The sequence below is a fragment of the Fragaria vesca genome, linkage group LG2 (genome assembly GCF_000184155.1).
Source record: "Fragaria vesca subsp. vesca linkage group LG2, FraVesHawaii_1.0, whole genome shotgun sequence".
NCBI classification, from domain to species: Eukaryota; Viridiplantae; Streptophyta; class Magnoliopsida; order Rosales; family Rosaceae; genus Fragaria; species Fragaria vesca.
In genome coordinates, this window is record NC_020492.1 from 25,497,793 (window position 1) to 25,506,951 (window position 9,159).

Below are 9,159 nucleotides of genomic sequence, written 5' to 3' on the forward strand. Positions count from 1 at the left end.
TACCTAGACATTGATTTATGTGAATGGGCTCAAGTCACACTCACTCGCTACGCTAGAATGCAAGTAGACATGATGATCATACAAAACATTCATAGCTTTACAACCTAGTATGCATACTAATGTTGGCCACCATCAATAAACATACAAAGTTGATCAATGATATAACGATAAACCAATGAATATCCGAAATCCATGGAACAAATTAAATAAATGCCAACTTCATAGTTACACCATGTCTAGGGCTTGGAAGCAGCCCCTAACTAAGGGAAAATTAGTTACTCATCATCTTTGAAAACACATAAGAGAATTTCATAAGATTCGGGAAGAAAAGAAAATACGAAAGATGAAAAGCAGGGGAAAAAAATTGATTTTCTGAGTTGAGAGATCAATCTCTTATGGGCTCTGAACTTTACTTCTTCTCCTTTAGTATGACAGCTTAGCGTCGTTCTGGTGTTAGGGTTCTGCCTTAAGTAGTCTCCAAGTCTTCAAAGCTTCCTTTTCAGACTATGTTTCCTTTTTTGACTAGGATCAATGTTTGGGCTATCTTTTGAATGTCTTCCACATATAATCTGGGCTTGGCTTTTGGGAAAATTATATTAATGATATCACTCTTTGAAATCGTGTAAAAACCCCCAAGAAAGCTTCTCAAAATCCAGCCCAAACACTGCCTCGAACTTGACTGCTGCACAGCTTTCCCGGAACTGCTGATTTTCTGTCCAACTTCGACGCTTCATAACTCCTAGATGCCATCACCGATTTGGATGATTCTTGACTCTAAATTGATCTACAAACGCACCTCTACAAATCTGGGTGGTCATCTTGGTGAAACCATTCTCGGAACCTCATGGAAATAGGCCTTGAAAACCGGAGAAAATAAGCAGATACCAGTTTTCAGCTTTTTGTGTTTGCAGCTTCTGTTTTGGTGAAGTGGTTCCATCGCCTTTCCTTGATATTTTTGACCATGTGAATGATCAAACTCCATCCTTGACATCTCTACTTTGTATTGGAAGCCTTGCTTGCATCACTTGAACACATATTTGCATTATCTTGCTCCACGAAGTACCTAAGAAAATAACAAAGTTAAAACGATCTTTTTAAAGGAAAATAGCTAAGTTAAATGCAAAGGTTAAACTATAAGCAATATCTAGATAAGATTGGTATTGGAATAAAATATATTATAAGGGAGTTAAGTAAGTGTTGTTTTATTTTGAGATAAATAGTAAAGTGATATTGCTTGAGTTAATTAATTGTGGATGTTATTGGATGCGTTAAATGGGGCTGTTAAAGTTTGGTTAATGCATTGATGTTTGATTTCTGAAATTGTTATTGGTCGATTTAGGTTTGGTATATGTAATGTGGGATTCGCTCTCCTTTTTATGTTGAGTGTTTTGGATGGATTGTAAGTGTAAAGGGCTTTGAAATGTAATAGTAAAGCGGATGCAAGATGGTTGTGGCACTATGCCATTGCTTGCATCAGGCGACACAAATGTTGTGTTGCCTGATAAAAATCGTTATAGTCGCCTTCTAGCATGTCGTTGATGAAGTTCTCCGACGACACAAATGTTGTGTCGCCTATAAGAACCTCAGGCGACAGAAGACTTTTTTCATTTTGTATCGCCTGAATTGAGATAAGACGACATGGTATATATGTCGCCTGATAGTTTAAACAACGACATGCTAGAAGATGACGTATCTTTTTTTTGCCATGAGGCGACACAGCTCTTTGTGTCGCCTTATAACTGCAAGAGAGAGAAATACGCCTTACAACAACATATAGGTGTAGGTTAATTTGTTTAAAGACGACATTTAAACATCATATAAAAATGCTACAGACGACATATACTTGATGAATTAGAATTTAAACTTTACCCCGCTACATTTATGTGTCGCTGGATGAACTCACACAACACACTATCGATATTGTTTCTAGTCTAGACGTAGTACGACAACACATATGCATTGGGTGAATGATCTTTAGGCAACGTATATTTTTTCTTTTTTCATTTGGCGTCTTTAAGACAATAGGTATCTGTCGTCTGATATGCTTTAAGCTTTCACTACGTGATATCTTTTAGGCTTTCGACATTTTTAGGCGACATTTTTCTATTGTAAGAATGAGCTTGAGCTACATACAAGTGATGCCTTCTTTTGATTTAAATCGAATGTACTGTACAATTAGTATACAAAATTGTACAATTTGTATACAATTTCAAATAAATTTCAACATAAGAAAAGACATAAATCTAATCTCTTCATGTTTCCTCTCCGAGGCTAGATCTGTTGCCCTCAATATTGACCAAACAACAAGCCCCTTTTTTACAAGCCACTTGCCGGAAATTTGCCATGACCTCCCTGTATTCTTCTAAATACCAAGTTATTGACATATAGCACTAAAGACAACGAAATCAGCCACAACTCAATTCAAAAACCACAACACAGTGACAACACATCAATTCAAATTGTAATCCTTACCTCCAAATCCGCTAAAAAACTAAACCTGAAACTTCTGCTTGCTCGATTTTCCAATGCATGCAACATAACGATCAAGTCAGTTTTAATAACAACACCCCAAATATCACAAACCAAGTAGCAATCACAAAGACGAATGTTTTACCTTTGGAAGACGAATTTTGAAGACCGACCAGAGTCCCTGATTAGGAATTCGAGCCTCTGTTCCAATCCCAAACCATGACTGCTGCTCTTAAATCCCTCCAAGGCGCGACTGGGCTTCACTTAAGAGCTACACACTCGTCGGATTTTAGGTTCGGGTTTACTCCCAACACAACAACAACAGCCCTTACAGCATCCCTGGTGTTAGTTTGGTATTTAGAAAGATGAGACGAATTCGAGAAGGTGAAGAACGACGCCGGGAAACCTCGCCGGAGACTCACCGAAAAAACCTGAAAAAACAGAATTGGGGATATCTCCGATTAGGGCACGAGTTAGAGAAACAACAGCAAAGAAAGGAAGAGGGAATTGAGAAGGAGAAAGACCTTACCATCGACCAACCAGACGGTGGCCGGAAACGCAGGAATTCCGAGAAGACAACCGGGTTCCTCTTCCACCGATCTCTCTCATCTATGGCTCTACAAACGATTTAAGGATTGGGTTAGGTAGAGAAGAGGAAGTCTGATGTTTTGATGGTGGTCTCGCGGTGTGCGGTGGCCGGAGACGGCGGCATCAGGCGAAGGACGCCACTGACGCAGGCGATGTCGAGAGGAGAGGGAGAGAAGAATGGGTCAACGCCCGTAATGGCTTTTGACTGAAGTCAGCCCCCTCTTTTCCTTTAATACCCAAACCAACAGCCAAGATTTAAAAATTTGGTATTCAAATTTCAAAAATTTTAGAATTGCGCCTTTTTTTTTTCAAGAATTGCGCATCTTTTCTTTATACATAGATGTCGCCCTAACACACTAACATATTAATTTGTCTAGCTATAAAATCAAATGTTTGGGGGAACCAAACTCAATTGTTGAGGGTATTCCCTCCAAAATCAAATGTTTTGTTAAATGTTGTCTTATTAACAAAAAAATTTGTCTACAAAATCAAATGGTTTGGAGGAATCCACCTAATAAGTTAAAAGGTTAGGATTTACCTCCAAAGTCAGAAATTATTAAATTTCAGTATCAGCTAACACATAAATGTTGTCTTATTAACATAATTAAGTAAAATTTTCACACAAGTTGTCAATTCATAAAAATTCAATATCAGCCAACACATAAATGTTGTCTTATTAACATAATTAAGGAAAATTTTCACACAAATTGTCAATTCATAAAAATTTAATATCAGACAACACATAAATGTTGTCGGATTAACATAATTAGTAAAATTTTCACACAAGTTGTCAATTCTAATAAAAATTCAATATCAGTCAACACATAAATATTGTCTATTAACATAATTAGTAAATTTCTACACTAAGTTGTCAATTCAATAAATTCAAATATCCAGTAACAACAACATAAATGTTGTCGATTAACAACTAAGTAAAATTTTCACACAAGTATTGGTCAATTTGAAAATCCCTCCAAAAGTTGAGAAAAGATAACCTTCATAGCTAGACGACCTATAAGTGTTGTCCGAATTTAACTTTCATTTTGACAATTGAGACTAAAACAGACCTCTTTCTTCACCAACATATATGTATTGTCCCAAATACATACCTTTTTTTCAAAGAAAATTAGTATTGTCTAAGTGTATATTCCACCGACAAAAATAAAATAAAATGTGTCGCCCTGAAGCCCCGAACCATACTTAATTTTGTTTGTGTTGCCTGATGGGTGTTGCCTGATGCAGAAAATGGCATAGTGTGGTTGCTCCGACTTTACGGCAACAAATGGAGAATTTGATTCATGGTGTGGTTAAGTTTTTATAAATGCTATATGAGAAGGTTGCGTGGAGATGCTGGAGTTATTCGTAAGCTATAATTTGTTGATCGATGACTGAACTCGGTAAATCAAGTGGAGAAATGGAAATAAAGCTATTTGCTTTGGATGCCTAGTGGTAGTATAGAAGTTTAGTACCACTAGTCCCTAAACCAACTCATTCTTATCATTGAGTATTTCGGTTATAGGGGGAGAAGTGAAGAAACATGTTGAGAATTTAGGGAGTTCTAGGTAACTCTAATCTCCAGTGACATTGATCGCTAGAACAAAAAGTCAAGAAGTTAGGTGTGGCGTGGTTATCCATGAGGGTGTTCTTCACATCGAAATGTAAAATTGTTAAGAGAGGAGTGTCAGGATAAATTTGGAGTGGCAATATGTATGACGATACACAAGGATAGAGCGGTGTGGTTGGTGTCAGGACCCACCCCGAGTTTCATCTTGAAACCCGAAGTAAATCCTGCGGGGTCTATCTCCAAGGAAAATTTACCAAAAAATCGGCATAACCTCCTTTGAAAATAGACAACCCTTCCCAAATAAAACACCTGCAAATACTTCTAAAAGTTCCAACTCCAACCTTATAACTCCTGGAGCCTTCGTGCTCCCTACAAATCTTAACATCTCCCATTTATATTTACTAATCTAACAAAAAGATCCCATAACCAACAATTAATAGGTACAAAGCAATTCTAACAGTGAAGGGAAGATAAATTTATATGTAAGCGGAAGTTATACGATGGACTATGTCTCGACTCCATGTACGCCCGACCTCAACTATGCTAACCTGCAAACTGGGCATTTAAAAACGAAGGGCCCAGGGAAAAACATTTGAAAAACGTTAGAGTGAGTGAACAAAAATAAATTTAAAAGAAAATAATTCTTTATGTTTTCCCAATTTAAATTTCCAAAGAAATTATGCTGCATGCAACAGCTCAAAAGCTCTCAACTTATAAACTGGCAAATACATGACTAGCTTCGGCTAGTCTCCAAAACTTTATAAAATAGAGTCTCTCAGGCTAAAATAATATGTATATTTATGTATTTACATTCGTCAGATTCCTTGTACGAATTCTATAAAATAAATAAGAAAGATAGAAATTCATACAAGGCTACGACGCTTGCGTCAAACGCTCACGTCGCGCCAAAATTGAATTTTTCCTCATTATAACGGAATTAGACTGATGTATATACGTGCAGATCCCCTACATGAAATCCTATACAAAAATATAAGAAAGTAGTTTTCATACAGGGCTAAGATGTATATACGCCCCGAATTTCACCCTGAAACCCGAACTAAATCCTGCGAGGACCACCTCCAAGGAAAGTTTACCAAAAATTCGGCATAACCTCCTTTGAAAATGGACAACCCTTCCTAATAATACTTACATACACTTCTGAAAATCCAAATTCAACCTTAAACTCCTAGAGCCTTCGTGCTCCCCCATATCACAACACCTCCCAATTCATTTACTAACTTAAAAAAGAAAATCTCACAACCAACAACCACAGCTCAGAGCAACTCTATTTAAGAGGAAAAGAACTAGAAATATAAAAATGAGTGGAAGCTAGACTATTGACTATGCCTCTTCTCCATGTATGCCCGACCTCAACTATGCAATCCTGCAAACTGGGCATTTTTAAAACGAATGGCCCAGGGGAAAACATTCGAAACCGTTAGTGTAAATGGACAAAAATAAATTTAAATAAAGGAATAAATAAAAATATTTATGCTTTCCCAATTCAATTTCCAAGGAAAAATCGAATGCATGTCTCAAGTGATAAAACTTTCATCTCATAAATATCGAGCTTCTCAAGCTCTAAAATATATATGTATGTATTTACACACGTCCATACTCCCTATATAATCTTATGGATTTATTTAGGGCTACTACGCTCGCGTCCAACGCTCATGTCATGCCTTAATGCAGTGATACACTACGCCATTAAGGTTGACAGACGAGTGTATAAATATGTGCCCATACCCCCTATATGAATTAAACACTCATATAGGGGTATTACGCTCAAGTCCAACGCTCACGTCACACCATAATGCGGCTATATGCTACGCCATTAAGGTGGACAGACACATATGACTAGCTAGCATTTATATACATACTCTCCTCATAAATACATAATTATATTCACCGAAAATCTCATTTTCGGTATCTCTCCAAGAGAAATAAAATCATCAAAATTAAAATGACGTCAAATGCTCCAACAAAAATTAATTGTTCATTCATGAACCATAGCATGCATATTATTTAAAACAAAAGTCCACTCACAAATTAGGCCTAAGTCTGATGTCGATCTGAGGATTCTTCTGCTCGAGTCTCCTCACATCCTGTTCCAAATATAATATTATTTTCCCAACTAAAATTTCAATATTTAAACAAAATAAGCAAAATTAAATATAAGTCGTAATCAAGCTCATGCTTACCCAACTTCTCCATTCTTAAAAACGATATGGCCAAACTTCACCACAAATACCGGCAGCTCTAATATAACCCTCTACAGATTATACGACTTTAATCCAACGGCCGGATTCTACCTTAAATAACCGCCAAAATACCAAACTTTGAAAAATTCCAAACCTATCCAAAATTCCTCCAACAATTCCACAAATCACTTCATTAAACTCCCCTAAATGTAACACAAATAAAACCATGAAAATCCCCCAAATAGCGGTGGCGGCGCCGCCTGCTCAGCCGGCAGCGGCAGCCGAAGGCCGACTCCGGCGACCTCTAATGCTTACCAAATTTTGACAACAGCTTCCTCTCAACCTACTCTACAACTTTCCTAACTAGCACAAACACAAATTCCAAGCCTAGATAGGGTAATCGAACAAAAACATCAAATGAGCCATAGAATTTCAATCAAGGATTTCTTCTTACTAAGCACGAACCGGACCAAAACCTCTCAAGGGATTACTACCCTAGAAGAGAGCTTTAAGATGAGCCATGGATTGTTAGCTATGGCGGCTAGAGGAGGAAGTTCCGGCGACGGGACTCCACACGCAGTCGGAGCTTCCGGACGATCGCTCTCCCTCACGGTGGCACTAGGGCGGCTCTCACCGGTCTAGGGAGAGAGTTGGGTGGAGGGCCGACCGTTTCGGACCGATGCGGCGGTCTATGCTAGCCGGACGACGGCGAACGGACTGCTGGAAGTTCCGGCAGCGAGAGAGAGAGAGGGAGAAAGTCAGGAGGAAGAGAGAAGGAAGAGAGAGAAATGGTTTGGGCTTCTATTCCCAACCGGTCCAATACCACCAAATAAAACCCAACTCCACAAATAACACCACAAAAGTAATACCCTAATAAAAATTATCTTTTACTAGCTAAAATTTACTATTTTTACTGTCATCACATTTTTCTCCTACGAATAATTCCTCCGAAATAAACGTCCTCAAAAACCCCTCTAGGGACTAATTAAACTATAAACCCATTGACAGAGACGGTAAAATCCTATTAAATACCAAGCTAGTAAATAAGGTAAAAATTTAAGAGTCGGGATGTGACAAAATTATTCATCAATAAACCATTTGCATGCACATTATTTAAAACAAAAGTCCACTCACAACTTTAGGCCTAAGCCTGACGTCGATACGAGGTCTCTTCTGCTCAAGTCTCCTCACATCCTGTTTCAAATGTATAATTAAATCCCCAACTAAAATTCAACACTTATATAAGAATAGGCAAAATTAAATGTGAGCCTTAAACATTGCTCATCCTTGCCCAACTTCGCCATTCTTAAATCGATACGGTCCAAACTTCACCATAAATACCGGCAGCCTTATTATAACCTTCTACAGTCTTAATAATATTAATCCAACGGCCGGATTCTATCCCATTAACAGCCAAGTTCACCAATCTTAGAAAAATGTCCAAACCTATCCAAAACCCCTCCAACAATTCCAAACTTCACATCATTAGAATCTCTTTAATATAACACATTTAAAACCGTGAAAATCCCCCTAACAACGGCGGCGCCACCGTCTGCTCCGCCGGCAACCACCAAATTTTAACAGTATCTTCCTCTCAACCCACTCTACAACTTTCCTAACTAGCACAAACACCAATTTCAAGCCTAACTAGGTCAATCGAACAAAAACATTTTAAGAAACCCTAGAACTTCCACTCACCGATTCTCCTCCCCTGAAGCAAATTGGATTGAGTCCTTTTAGGGCAAGGCTACTGGGTTGAAGTCCTTCAAAACCATATAAGGCTTGCCCAGATTAGTGGCCGGAGGAGGAAGTTCCGATGAAGGAAAGCCTCGGGATCGTCGGAGCTTTCGGGTGAGTTTTCTCTCTCCACTACAACAAAAAACATAAAATGCAACGAACAAATTTCCTTGCAAAATGTCTATATTCCTCGCTTAAACTAATGAGCGAGGAAATCTGTTCGTCGCAAATTTTCCTCGCTTAAACCCCCTCACAGATTACAATATGTAAGGATTCTCAATTTCCTCACAAATTGGTAATTGCGAGGAACATAAATTCCTTACTGATTTTTAATTGCAAGGAATGACAATTCCTCACTAATTTACAATTGTGATGAATACTATTCCTCACAGATCAACTAATGTGAGGAATACATTTTCCTCGTAAATTAGCCATTGCAAGGAATGTGTATTCCTTGTAGATACAGATATGTGAGGAATTTGATTTCCTCATAGAACACAAATAGGAAGCTTTTTCTGTTTTTGCCACCTACTTTTTTCATATGAATTTCTTCAAGATAGACATACAAGTTATTTGCGGTAAAAGAGGAAGAAATTGAGT